Source organism: Pogoniulus pusillus, chromosome 31 (assembly GCF_015220805.1).
Source record: "Pogoniulus pusillus isolate bPogPus1 chromosome 31, bPogPus1.pri, whole genome shotgun sequence".
Lineage (NCBI taxonomy): Eukaryota > Metazoa > Chordata > Aves > Piciformes > Lybiidae > Pogoniulus > Pogoniulus pusillus.
In genome coordinates, this window is record NC_087294.1 from 2,916,935 (window position 1) to 2,931,627 (window position 14,693).

General features: G+C 47.5%; 1 protein-coding gene across 5 annotated transcripts in view; it reads left to right on the forward strand.

The window, feature by feature from the left end:
- The window catches only part of TIAM2 (TIAM Rac1 associated GEF 2), a 188,922-nt gene that overhangs the window by 25,468 nt on the left and 148,761 nt on the right, over positions 1 to 14,693 (forward strand). For 4 of the 5 annotated variants that reach the window (XM_064169195.1, XM_064169198.1, XM_064169199.1 and 1 more), the window contains exon 1: positions 5,979 to 6,040. The exons of the other annotated variant lie outside the window; for it this stretch is intronic. The gene's annotated coding sequence lies outside the window, so the exon portion shown is untranslated. Of the gene's footprint in view, positions 1 to 5,978; positions 6,041 to 14,693 lie in introns of those variants that run through there. 5 annotated transcript variants of the gene reach the window in all.

Sequence of the window (14,693 nt, forward strand, 5' to 3'; positions counted from 1 at the left end):
CTCGGGCCCCTGCCAGATGTGGCTGCTGCCCTGGCTGACATCACCATTGGATCCCCCAGATGAAGCATCTCTGCCCTCAAATGCTGGGTTTGTGCGACTTTGCTCCCGGCATGAACCCTGAGACAGGGCAAACCACCTGGGGCTGGCCAGGCCAGACCCTTAAAAACTTGGGGCAGGCTGGGCCGTAAAATCTAGTTAATAAACAATCTGTTCTGCTGGCAGAACAACACGTGAGACCTTTAGAAGTCCTTCTTTGCCATTCCAATTGCACTTACGAGTCAGCAACGCCTTTTGGCATTTCATTCTCTTTCATCTTCAGATTATTGCTGCAGAGAAAGAGGAAATAATTCTGACAATCATTTATCAAAGGTAGCTAATAAAACAATGCAAGGATGCAGGCTGAGGCATAAATGGGATATTGTGACAGATGCAGATGATTATTAACCAGCTGATGTCTCCACAAAGGCTTCTAATCATAAACACAGCATGGAGTGTATTTGAATGTATTAATAGCCAAAGTTTTACAGAGAATTGGAGTGGGGGCTTTTTTTTTAACATCCCATTTCCTGCTTTAATTGATAGAGTGTGAAGCTTTCACACAAACAATTTGGAAGAGATTGTTTTGCATCTCTGACATTAAGTACACGGTACAGGCTAGAACAACATGTTTCAGAGGGATTTATTAAAGAGGGCTCCTACAGTGATGCTTCCTTAGAGATGTGGCTAGTGACAGATGCTAAACTCAGTGATGTAGCAAAGCCAAGTGTTGCGGTAGAGAAGTATCTATCTGTGTCTGTGCCACCTATGTTTTAATTTGAGTTTGCAAGAAAAGGGAAGGTGTTATCAGAGAGAGATCATTATGCTGCAAAATGTGTGGGCTAGACTTGCTTTTCCCCCCTATCTTTCTATCAAAGGCCCTCTTAGTTTTACTCTCGTGTGGTCCTGCATTATGTTTTGGGAAATAAAATGCTAGGTTTATACCTTGATCACCAGGCTAGAGTTGAAGTACTTTAAAGTACTCTGCTATGGCTTTGGCTCATCACTCTCCTTTTCTGAATTTCTAAGGCAGGGGAAAAAGAGTTTCAATAAATTATCCAAGAAGAATGATTAAACATACTACATAGCAGCACTGCAAACGTGATGCTGTTTGCAGGCACTGTGTAGTGCCTGCTGTGTAGTGCATGTATTTTTGATGTGGTTGCTTGCAGTGGATATAAAATGTGGTGGAAGGGAAATATCCTTATAATGCTCTAATACATTAAAAAGATAGAATCATAGAATCAACCAGGTTGGAAGAGACCTCCAAGATCATCCAGGCCAACCTAGCACCCAGCCCTATCCAGTCAACTAGACCATGGCCCTAAGTGCCTCATCCAGGCTTTTCTTGAAGACCCCCAGGGACGGTGCCTCCACCACCTCCCTGGGCAGCCCATTCCAATGCCAATCACTCTCTCTGTGAAGAACTTCTTCCTAACATCCAGCCTATACCTACCCTGGCACAACTTGAGACTGTGTCCCCTTGTTCTATTGCTGGTTGCCTGGGAGAAGAGGCCACCCCCCACCTGGCTACAATGTCCCTTCAGGTAGTTGTAGACAGTAATAAGATCACCCCTGAGCCTCCTCTTCTCCAGGCTAAACACCCCCAGCTCCCTCAACCTCTCCTCATAGGGTTTGTGCTCCAGGCCCCTCACCAGCTTTGTTGCCCTTCTCTGGACATGTTCCAGCACCTCAACATCTTTCTTGAATTGAGGGGCCCAGAATTGGACACAGTACTCAAGGTGTGGCCTGACCAGTGCTGAGTACAGATACTATGAGTGCCAGTGCATGTGCTGTTTTAATATGTGTTTCTGCTGCTATCAGCTGATGTATTTCAGACAGATACTTGTTAGAGGAGCAGCCCCATTTTAGAATTTGAGAATAAAGAAAAATAGCTTAAATTTCACTGCTGGTCATCCCCAGCCCTCCAGAAGCACGGAATAAAGTTCAAAGCTGAAGTGGACAAGCAGTGTCAAACTCAGGGTGGTTCCTCTTGCTGCAGTGTGTGCATTCTGCATGGTCCAGAGCAGAACACAGAACTTGGAGCACATGGTCTTGTCTAGCTTCAGAGCCTGTTTTCTTGTGGTTAATTGACAAACCCCAAAACTTTGTTATTCTTGGTCTTAATTGTTCTATGCTCTTTTCCTTTTATTTCTTTTTCCCATGAAGCTGTTGCTTTGCTTAAGAAGTCTGCTTAAATTAAGCTGTCTGTGCCAAGTGAAATAATTCAATCATTGGTGCGTCTTGGCCTTGCCTTTGAATAAACGGAGTCTTCCTGACGGCAGGGCAGTTCCTCAGGAATTCCTTTATGGTGAATTAGGCAGGGCAGTGATGAATAACTGGGGGCAAAGGACATTCTGAACAGCAAAGCAAATTGATTCCCTAGGTCCTCACCTAACTTCTTGAGGGCAATTTTGGATGGGCCAGCATCCTTTAAGGCGGAGATGAAGGCTAATCTCAGCCCAGGGGCTGCTCTTGTTGGTATTTTCTGCCATGTTATCCTGTATGCCTGTGTACAGTTTTAGAGGGCAAAAGCTATGTAATGAATTATGGATTTGCAAGAGCAGGAGGTGGCATCTTTGCACAGCCATGCTTATGGACCCCTGGTATGTGTGGGGTGATGGTTCTAGGACATTACTATGGTGCACTGTGTAGCTGTGTGTCGCTGACCATCTGCCTCTTGTATAATCATAAAGGGTGGAAAAGACCTTTAAGATCATCAAGTTCAATCACAACCTGACTACTGTGACCACTAATCTGCATTGTGAAGCACCACATCTACTTGCATGCCTAACATCTCCAGGGACAGTGACTCCACCACTTCCCTGGGCAGCCTTTTCCAAAGCCTCACCACTCTTTCAGTAAAGAAATCTTTCCTAATATTCAATCTAAACCTTCATTGACACAACTTAAGTCCATTTCCTCTTGTCTTTTTGCTAGTTATTTGGGAGACCAACACCAGTCTCACTACAGCCTCCTTTCAGGTAGTTGTAGAGAGCAGCAAGATCTTCCCTTAGCTTTCTCCAGATCCTCTCAGATTCACAGCTTGCATAGAGTTTGAAGAGACCTTCAAAGGTCATCTTGTCCAACACCCCTGTGGTGAACAGGAGCACCTCCAACTATACCAGGCTGCCCAAAGCCCCTTTGAGCCTGATCTTGAATGTCTGTAGAGACAGGGCATCAACCATATCCCTAGGCAACCTGTTCCAGTATTTTACCACTCACTGTAAAGAGTTTCTTCCTTATGTCCAATTCAAACCTACCCTGCACCAGTTTAAAGCCACTGCCCCTCATCCTGTCACTGCAAGCCATTCTAAACAGTCCTTCCCCAGCCTTCCTGTAGATGGTGAAATGTAGTTATAAAGTCTCCCTGGAGCCTTCTCTTCTCTGGCTGAACAGCCCCAATGCTTTCAGCCTGTCTTCACAAGAGAGGTGATCCAGCCCTCTGATTATCTTTGTTGCCCTCCTGGACTTGCTCCAGCAGGTTCCTGTCTCTTTTGGGGGCCCCAGAGCTGGGCACAGTGCTCCAGGTGAGGTGTCACCAGAAAAGAGTAGCAAAATCACCTTTCTGGGTCTACTGACCACACTTCTTTTGATGCAGCCCAGGATGTGGTCAGCCTTCTGCAAGGCTGCAAGTGTTGGTTCGTGTCCAGCTTCTCATCCACCAGTACCCCTAAGTCCTTTTCTACAAGACTGCTCTCGATTGCCCAGCCTGTACTGATAGCAAGAATTGCCCTAACCTAGGTTCAGGACCTTGCACTTTGCCTTATTGAAACTAATGAGATTCTCCTCAGCCCACCTCTTCAGCCTGTCCAGGCTCCTCTGAATGGCATCCTGTCCTTCAGACTCATCAACCACACCACTTAGCTTGGTATCATAGAATCAACCAGATTGGAAGAGACCTCCAAGATCATCCAGTCCAACCTAGCACCCAGCCCTAGCCAGTCAATTAGACCATGGCACTAAGTGCCTCAGCCAGGCTTTGCTTCAACACCTCCAGGGACAGTGCCTCCACCACCTCCCTGGGCAGCCCATTCCAATGCCAATCACTCTCTCTGTGAAGAACTTCCTCCTAACATCCAGCCTAGATCTCCCCTGGCACAACTTGAGACTGTGTCCCCTTGTTCTATTGCTGGTTGCCTGGGAGAAGAGGCCACCCCCCACCTGGCTACAATGTCCCTTCAGGTAGTTGTAGAGAGCAATGAGGTCTGCCCTGATGAAGATAGCCATCAGACAGTATGCCCTCCAAACCCCTCGCAAGCCTCACTGCTCTTCTCTGGACACCCTCCACAACCCAAATGCCTGTTTTACACCGTGATGTCCAACACTGAACACAGTACTCAAGCTGTGGCCTCACCTGGGCTGAATACAGGGGCACGATCACACTCTCCTCCTCCATGAGCATGCCTCTGCCATGAACCCAGCCCTGATGCTGCTTCATCATGGTGGCAGCATGTCTGAGACTGCTTCACAGCAGGCATGGGCTTTGCCACTTGGCATTTCCCTTTCCAGGAGGGTCCAGCCTACTCATGCCCCTGCTTACTCGTGCACCCTAGAGCAGTGTGATCCTACCAGGGGAACATGGCAGCATGATTGCACCTTGCTTTGGGAAGAGGCTAAGAGGTGAAGAAGTCTAGAAAGACCTTTTACCAATGTCTTTTGTCTACAGCAAACTGTTATCTGCCGCATCTTGGGAGAGAACAAAGCATCACAACATGACCTGGTTCTAAGCACTGGATTTTGGTAGCAGCCTAATGTTCTCCCTACTGTCTTAAGAGACTTGTCATGTCCAGTTATCCCTTCTTTCATTCTTTTTTTTTTTCCTTAACTAATTCTGCCTACCAAGGCCATCACTCTAACAGCAGAGCATTGGAGTGTGGAGCATGGTCCTCCCCAGTGTGTCCTGTACAAAGCCTCATGTGCTGTCTGACTATCTGAAAAGCTAAAGGGAATCAAAGTTTATTACACTTTTTTTCCCTTCCACTGTCCTTTCATCTCTTCTGAATGTTCTTCTCAGCATTCATTAAAAATGTGTCCCATTATTACCCATCTGGTTGGGTTTGAGGAAGTCCTGGTTTTAATAGTGAATGCTGTTTGCTGGTGAAGGTATCTGGACTGTGATTGAAGATAGAGCAAGGAAATGAGACGTAAGACTTGGGATGGGAACGGGAGGGAGTGATGATTCCAGCCACTTGTGTTTCCACTGCCAGCTCACTGTGAGGAGAAGCTACTTGAGCACAGTCTGGAATTTTCAGTTAGGCTGAGGATGAAATATGTTGCTTCTTGTGAAAACTGCACAGACTTACTGTGAAGTAAGCTTTGAACTGGATTTGGGAGCAATCCATGAGCATCAGCTCGGATGGGTAAACCTTGGTTCCTGTGCTACTGCAGCAGAGTAGCACTGGAGGTGGCAGGCTGGGGACGTGTGCAGGAAGTACTGTAGCAGCTTGTAGGCACTTGTTCCTTACCTGTCTCTGAAAGAAGAACATGAAAAGGGTGCCAAGCTTCGAGGGGAACTTGAGCTTAGAGAGTTTTGGTCAGATCTGCACCTCAGATGCCTGTACACATGGCACAGAAATTTGGTGCCTGCTAGGAAATAATTTTGATCTTGGATTGTTTAATTCTATTTTCTTGTAAATGGCATGTTGCAGGGGGAAATAAGGGACATAGCAGATGGGAGAAACAAAAGACACCAGTTAGGTTCCTCTGTACCTCAGCTCACTGGTGGCATGAGCTATTCAGAGTTCCAGATTCTTGCAAGCAATTGCTGCTTCCACTGGCACGTCCCCAAATACCAACACATTTCTGAAAGAGTGAGTTTTGGTGTGGTTTTCTTTTCTTGCAGGAAAGAGGAAGAGAAAGCATTGTGGGGAGCTATATTTCACTGTCTTGGATATACAGAACAGAAGTGACTTCTGACCCTGCTGCCTCTCTGCTTCTGGAATTAAGTTCTCAGCCCTGTAAAAGTATTTTCTGGGACAACATGCTTCCTTCCAGTAAATAGGTAAATAGTCAAACCTTCATCAGAATTGAACAAGTAACTACCCTGTTGTAGATGGTGCATACTTAACCTGGGATCTGTGCTTCTTACTCATTCAAGTTGAGTCTGGAGAAAAGAAGACTTAGGGGGGATTGGATAAATGTTTATAAGTATCTGAGGGCTGCCAGGAGTGGGGGGGACAGGCTCTGCTCACTGCTCCCTGGGACAGGACAAGGAGCAATGGGTGTAAGTTGCAGCAAAAGAGGTTCTGCCTCAACACAAGGGGGAACTTCTTTACTGCAAGTGTCCCAGAGCACTGACACGGCCTTCCCAAAGAGGCCATGGAGTCTCCTTCTCTGGAGCCTTTCCAGGCCTGTCTGGATGTGTTCCTCTGTGATCTGTGTTAGATAGCATTGTCCTGCTCCGGCAGGGAGGTTGGACTGGATGATCCCCTTGGGTCCCTTCCAACCCCTAACATCCTGTGAGTAGAAATAGTAGATGATGTGTAGAGAAACAGGAAAAATGAAAGGCTGGGTGGGAGACAAAGTTCATAGACTGGTCCAGATCCCTTCTTTTCCCTTTTGTCGTGACCTTAGGCAGAAATTGGCCTGATGGAGATTCATAGGTTGCCTGCCACAGAGTTCAAACATGGAAAAGTTTGTCACATGTTAAATTTTGTGTTCAGTTTCTTTGCTTCTTAGTGCCATTTGTTGGAGAATCTTACAAAAAGAGAATGGGAAGCTTGGCTGGGATCTGGCCAAGGAGTTGCAGCTGGTCTTCTAATTAAAGGAAGACAAAGTGATATACAGGCCTGTGGGGATCTGTCAGACACAGATTTATTAGGCAGGATGGAGAGGAACTTAAAGCTATCACCTCTTCTCAATCACCCCCTCCCGGTTCAGTGCACATGCTCTGAGTTGCATGAGACTTTTGAAGCCATGCAAGAGTCATCATCTGGAGCACCCTTATCATCTCCCTTCTCCTTCCAAATTTTGAAGCCTCTCCAAGTTTCAGTTAATGGCTGCATAATGTAGGAAGTAACATGTAAAATACATGTATTTATATCCAAAAAAGTGTTTCTGCAGTTCAAGGCTGCCGAGAGAAAAGCCCACTGCCTTTGTGGGCTCCTGTGTGTCCTCAGAGATCAGGAAGGAAAAACACAGTGATTGCCACTGATGAAACCAAGAAAAGGTGTATGTGCTGGCTGCTGCAGCACCAACTAGTTGAATAGTGGAAAAGGACAAGGAAATAAGTTTGGCAAAAGTGACATTTATTATACTTTTGCAAAGCTTGAGTCCCCAAATTCTTGGGACATTGTCTGAGGAGGATGAGGACAGGTCATACTGGGGGGGCTCTGTGCTCTTTTCTTCAATGACTTGGATAGAATCATAGAATCAACCAGGTTGGAAGAGACCTCCAAGATCATCGAGTCCAACCTATCACCCAGCCCTAGCCAGTCAACCAGACCATGGCACTGAGTGCCTCTTCCAGTCTTTTCTTGAAGACCCTCAGGGATGGTGCCTCCACCACCTCCCTGGGCAGCCCATTCCAATGCCAATCACTCTCTCTGTCAAGAACTTCTTCCTAACATCCAGCCTATACCTACCCTGGCACAACTTGAGACTGTGTCCCCTTGTTCTATTGCTGGTTACCTGGGAGAAGAGGCCAACCCCCACCTGGCTACAATGTCCCTTCAGGTAGTTGTAGACAGTAATAAGATCACCCCTGAGCCTCCTCTTCTCCAGGCTAAACAGGCCCAGCTCCCTCAGCCTCTCCTCATAGGGTTTGTGTTCCAGGCCCCTCACCAGCTTTGTTGCCCTTCTCTGGACATGTTCCAGCACCTCAACATCTTTCTTGAATTGAGGGGCCCAGAACTGGACACAGGACTCAAGGTGTGGCCTGAGCAGTGCTGAGTACAGGGGCAGAATAACCTCCCTTGTCCTACTGGCCACACTGTTCCTGATGCAGGCCAGGATGCCATTGGCTCTCTTGGCCACCTGGGCACACTGCTGCCTCATCTTCAGCTTACTATCTATCAGTACCCCAGGTCCCTTTCCTCCTGGCTGCTCTCCAGCCACTCAGTCCCCAGCCTGTAGCACTGCTTGGGGTTATTGTGGCCGAAGTGCAGAACCCTGCACTTGGCCTTGTTAAATCTCATCCCATTGGCCTCTGCCCACCCATCCAGCCTGTCCAGGTCCCTCTGCAGGGCTCTCCTACCTTCCAACAGATCAACACCTACTCCTAGCTTGGTGTCATCTGCAAACTTACTGATGCTGGACTCAATGCCCTCGTCCAGATCATCATTTGAACAGGAATAAAGATATTGAACAGGATGTAACTTCCTTCATGATTTTTGATTATTGAGAAAAGGAAAAGAGAAGGACCTTCCAAAAGAAGTGGACAAAATCCTGCCTTGTGTGGTTCCAGGTTTTAGCTAATGTCCCCTAGAGCTTTTGCTGCCTTTGCTCTCCCAACACAGCCCAGTCCTCTTGTGGGCACTGCAGGCAGAGATGCGCCATGAGAGCAGGAGTTTTGTACCACGTATCTAATACTGCTAAGACTCTGGTGGCAGTGTGTCCCAAGCTCTTCTGAAGAAAATTCATGGCTGAGTGTGAAGTTTTGTCTCTGCAGTAAATGACATCATGCCAATTTTGTGCTGGCTGAGATTCTACTTTGAGGAATTGTGCTAGTTTGAAGCTAGCTAGAATGTTTTGGTGAGGACTAGATTACAGGCTGTGAAAGGAAAACAGTGGTGATGTCTGCTTCACTCATAGGCTTGCTGAGAAGTATAAGAACACGAATCAAAACATAGATAAGGCACAACTTGTCCTGCTGGGGACCTCCGAGCTGCATCTGTCTCTCTCTCCCTCTAACCTCATCCTCTGTTTCTCTGACTAATCCACTTTGCTTCCCAACCCCCTGGCTGAACCTCCATTCTTCCTTGGGACTGGGGTAAGGTTGAGAGGGGCAGGGGGAAGGTGCAGGGGTGGTTGAGTGCCCCTCCTGGGGACTCAGGTTTCTGGGAGGGCTGTTGTGTTTCTGTATTACCTTTTCCCTTGTCTATTTCTGTCTATAACTGTATATCCTGTAGCTATCTGCTTGTGTATTGTGCCAGCTGTAAATATAAGCTTCACTCAATTTCCAGAGCTTGCTGAGTCTAGTCTGGGTGATTTCCAAAGTGGGGAGGTGAGCACCCAAACCATCACAGGAATGTGAGAGAAAATTTCAGCTCAGCACCTCTTTTTAAGGGGAGCAAGCATCGGTTGAGCCTTAAGCACTAGCTCAAGATGCAGGACGTCAGTAGGGTTCAGATGTGTTCCAAGTGAAACTTGTGCTTTAAATGCTTTCCTGGGGTTTCTCACAAATGGAAACCTGAGTGCTCCAGTTGTGTACTCTGGCTGCAGCACTCTGGACTGTGTGCACCACCCACCCTAGCATATGTTTGTCAGAGCTGGGGGAGCTATTTCACATCATGTCATTCCTCATTTCGTGGCAGCGTTGATTCAAACCAGGACAGGAAGCTGGCTGCGATCGCAATATATATTTCTTCTCTCTCTCTTTCCTTTTTGTCTCTTCTCCCTGTTCTCTGGAGGGGAAAAAAAGATTTAAAACAAAAAGGAAGGAGCAGATTCTGAAATCTGAGCATGTAATTGCATCTTTCTTGAAAGAAAGGGTGCAGGTATTCTCTAGTCTCCCATGTGATGTAACTCTTAAGGACAAGAACAACAAAATGAATAAAAGTAGTGTTAAAAACTGCTTTGTAGCTCCTGTTTCCTTTTCGACCTGGATGCTTCACTGTGATTGCAGAAGTGGTCAAGAGATCTCAAGAGCTGAGCTTCCTGCGATTGTCTGTCAAAGGAACGAAAGAGCAAAGGAATAACTTTCTGTCATGAAGTATGTGCCAGTACATTCTAAAGTGTCCTTAAAGGACTTTTCTCTGACACAACCAAGTGGATTCAAGGACCCAAGAGGCCAGACCCACTAACAGATATCAGTCCTTAAGCCATTAAAAAGCCCCCAAACCAAAACAAACCCCAAGTCAGCCAGCTGACCTGAGGAACATTTCCTGTGTAGAATCCTGGCTTGCCTGTTGGTGCTGGTGTGCTGCTCTGCTTGTTTAGATTAGGAAGCAGGGTGACCTAAGGAAGCAAGCATTTCTTTAAGGAAGCACTGGTCCGTTATGGGGAATGTCTAAAGTCACCCTTCAGCAAGCAGATGGAGCCCAGCAGTGGGAGGCAGAAGGGCTGGCCTGCTTTTTCTTTGTCTCAGCCCTCTTTTCAGCTGTTGCTTTGCTGAGACAGTGCTGTCTTGAGTTATCTCGGGGTGAAGACAAAAGCGTTTCTCTCACTGACCTTGAATTTCTTCAGCTTCCTCCATCTGCTGGTTTGATCACAGGGGGTTGGGGGCTGGAAGGGACCTCTGGAGATCTTTGAGCCCAACCCCCCCGAAAGCAGGACCATACAGTCTAGTGGAGGTCACAGAGAAATGCATCCATATGGAGTTTGAAAGTCTCCAGAGAGAGGGAGACTCCACCACCTCTCTGGGGAGCCTGTCCCAGTGCTCTGTGACCCTTACAGTAAAGAAGTTTTTCCTCATGTTGAGATGGGACTTCTTGTGCAGTGGTTTACATCCACTGCCCCTTGTTCTGTCACAGGGCACAAGTGAGGAGAGGCTGTCCCTTCCTTCTTGACTCTGGAACCTCAGATATTTATATACAGCTGTTAGATCCCCTCTCCAGACCAGACAGCCCTTGGTCTCTCAGCCTTTCCTTGTAAGGCAGTGACCCAGTTCCTGAATCATACTTGTAGCCTTCTATTGGACTCCCTCAATAGATCCCTGTCTCTCTTGAGCTGGGGGAGCCTAGAATTGGACACAGTATTCTAGGTGGGGCCTCATTAGGGCAGACTAGAGGGGAAGAAGAACCTCCCTCAATTTGTTGGACACATTCTTCTTAGTGTACCCCAGGACCCCATTGGCCTTCTTCACCACAACTGCACATTGCTGTCCCATTGATGCAACTTGTCCACCAGGACTCCCAGGTCCTTCTCCACAGGGCTGCTCTCTACCAGATCACCTCCTAACCTGTACTGGTGCAGTGTATTGTTCTTTCCCAGGTGCAGGACTCTGTGCTTACCCTTGTTGAACCTCATTTGGTTCCTCTTTGCCCAGCTCTACAGTCTGTCCAAGGCTCACTGAATGGCCACACAGCCCTCAGGTGTATCAGCCAAGCCTAGATGTGCTCATCTGCTCAGCAAGTCACAGAATGGTTTATGTTGGAAGGGACTTCAAAGATCATCCAGTCCAAACCCCCTGCCATAGGCAGGGACACCTCCCACTAGAACAGATCTCTCAAGGCCTTATCCAACCTGGCCTTCAACACCTCCAGGGAGGGAGCAGCCGCAGCCTCCCTGGGCAACCTGTGCCAGTGTCTCACCACCCTCACTGCAAAGAACCCTTTCCTAACATCTAGTTTGAATTTCTCCTCTGCCAGTTTAAACCCACTGCCCCTTGTCCTGTCATGACAAGACTTTGTCAGTAGTCCTTCCCCAGCTTTCCTGGAGGCCCCCTTCAAACACTGGAAGGCCACTATAAGGTCTTCTCAAAGCCTTCTCTTCTCCAGGCTGAAGAGCCCCAACTCTTGTAGCCTGTCCTCATAGCAGAGCTGCTGCAGCCCTCTGAGCATCTTCATGGCCCTCCTCTGGATTTGCTCCAACGGTTTGATGTCCTTCTTGTGCTGGGGGCTCCAGAACTGTACACAGTACTCCAGGTGAGGTCTGTGGAGAGCAGAGTAAAGGAGGAGAATCCCCTCCCTTGCCCTGCTGGCCATGCTGCTCTTGATGCAGCCCAAGACACAGTTGCTGTCTGGGCTGCACATGCACACTGCTGACTCATGTTGAGCTTCTCATCACCCCAGACTCCAGGTCCTTTTCCTCAGGGCTGCTCTCAGCCATTCGCCACCCAACCTGCATTTGTGCTTGGGATTGCGCCGACTCAGGTAGATGAATGTAGAGCCTGGATCCTGCCTGGCCTTGCTTACTGTCTCTGTTTGCAGTCCTTGTGGCTGGAATGTTTTACTCCAGACGCTGTACATGGACAAAGGGTAGCTATTGCACTCTGCAGTTTTGCTTAATTGTTACTTGGAGCAGCAACACTTTTATTCCCCTAGACTCTGGTGGGATCCCTGTCACTTAAACACTGGTATAAATGCTTCACTGTAAGGGAAATTGGTGTCTAGAGTGTCAAGATAGAGCTTTTTAATGTTCTCAGCTATAGTTAAGTAGTTAGCTGCATACTGAAGACATTTGTTTTCATCTAGATAAGTGATTCAGTTAAACTTCAAGTAGCAATACCACACGTTCATCACATCCCTGGCTGTGTGAATGGGCTCTTTTCAGTGATGGCCAGTGACAGGATAGGGGGCAAGGGGTACAAATCAGAACAGAGGAGATTTCACTTGAACTTAAGCAAAAACTTTCATGTGAGGATGCTGGAGCCCTGGAGCAGGCTGCCCAGAGAGGTTGTAGAGTCTCTTCTTTTCTTCTTCTTTTTTCTACCAGGTTGGAAGAGACCTCCAAGATCATCCAGTCCAACCTAGCACCCAGCCCTAGCCAGTCAACCAGACCATGGCACTAAGTGCCTCATCCAGGCTTTTCTTGAAGACCCCCAGGGACGGTGCCTCCACCACCTCCCTGGGCAGCCCATTCCAATGCCAATCACTCTCTCTGTGAAGAACTTCTTCCTAACATCCAGCCTATACCTACCCTGGCACAACTTGAGGCTGTGTCCCCTTGTTCTCTTGCTGGTTACCTGGGAGAAGAGGCCACCCCCCACCTGGCTACAATGTCCCTTCAGGTAGTTGTAGACAGTAATAAGATCTCCCCTGAGCCTCCTCTTCTCCAGGCTAAACAGGCCCAGCTCCCTCAACCTCTCCTTCTCTGGAGACTTTCAAAACCCACCTGGACACGCTCCTGTGCAAGCTGCTCTAGATGATCCTGTTTTAGCAGAGAGGGTGGCCTAGATGGTCTCCATGGGTCCCTTCCAACACCTACCATTCTGTGATTCTATGAGTGGGTATAAAGGGTCTGTACCCTGTCCTTGGGGGGGCTGTGTGTGACCTCTCCTCCTGTGTTCAAAATGTGGTCTCTTCTGTTCTAGAAACACAAGATGAGTGTTAGTTGCTTTTAGGTGGATATATGGTGCCTCAAAAGTGCTATCACATCTGAATTCTGTTTGAGGGTTATAGCTTTGGAAAAGGTGGGGTTTAGAGTTGTTTCCTTGTGCAGTGCCTGCAGAGAAGCCCCTGACTGAGTGCAGCTATTGTGTGAGCATGAAGCAGTAAATGGCATTTCGTCTGATCCTTATTATGCAGTCTCATTACTTTCATGTGTGGCCTTGGGAGGGAAGTGGGCAGGGAAGCGTAGAGTGAACCAACTCACTTATGTCCCTGGTGGTAAACCAGAGTTTTAAATGTGAACTGGTTTGGGATAGAAGAAAAACTAAGCTGGTGTCTGGTGTCTGTCTGAAGGCTTTTGCCATGTTCAAACCTTGTATGTGTGTGGAAACTGGGATGCATCAGCATGGGAATGTTTGGAATGACTTGTGCTACCGTGCACAACATATGGCAGTAGTGATATGAGCTGGAAATCAGCAGACCTCCTAACATTGCTGCACCTCTGTCTGGGGGCACTGGAGATGTCTTGTCCTCCAAGCAGGTGTGGAGACAACTAAATGGTACCTGGAAGCTGTGTGTTGTTGGCTGTGATGGTTTGGGTGTTCCCCGCCCCCCCACACTTTGGAAATCACTCAAACTAGTCTCAGCCAGCTCTGGGAATATAGCTGAAGCTTGTATTTACAGCTAGCACAACATACAAGCAGATAGTTACAGTATATACAGTTATAGACAGACACAGACAAGGGAAAAGTAATACAGAAACACAACAGCCCTCCCAGAAACCTGAGTCCCCAGGAGGGGCTCTCAACCACCCCTGCACCTTCCCCCTGCCCCTCTCAACCTTACCCCAGTCCTAAAGAAGAATGGAGGTTCAGCCAAGAGGTTAAGAAGCAAAGGCGAGTGGCAGGTGAGGTTAGGGAGATGCAGCTCAGTCAGAAGCCCAAGGCAGAGTGTGACAAAATGGCCAGAGTGTTATCTAATGATTTCATTTCTTCAGCAAGACTCTGAGGGAAGCAGACATCACCATTGTTTTCCTTTCACAGCCTGTGATCTAGTTCTTCTCACCAAAACATTCTACCCTGCTTCAAACTAGCACATTGGCCAACTTGGTATTGTGGAAGAAAAAGAGCAAGTATTTGACAGGAGAATTGTGGAAAAGAAGTTTTTTAACAGGTGGAAGTGTTGTAAAGTTAAAAGGAGGCATACCAAGATACATGGTCCAAACACCAGTGCTTTTGGGCTTGCTTTCTCTCTTTGTGGTAGTTTTGGTTGCTTTTTAACCTAATCTGGAGAAAATCTATTGTCTTAAGTGCTCAAGACTGTCCCTCCCTCCCCTTTCCCCCACTCCCTGTTAGGTGAAAACTTTATGAACAGTGAACAGTCCATGAACTTAGCCCAGGTCTTGACAAGGGGTTTATGGACTGATTGATGACCTGTGTTACTGTAGGTGCAGAATTCCTTTCCTGTCTACTGCTGGTGTGACTAAAACTTCCACAGATGTGATTT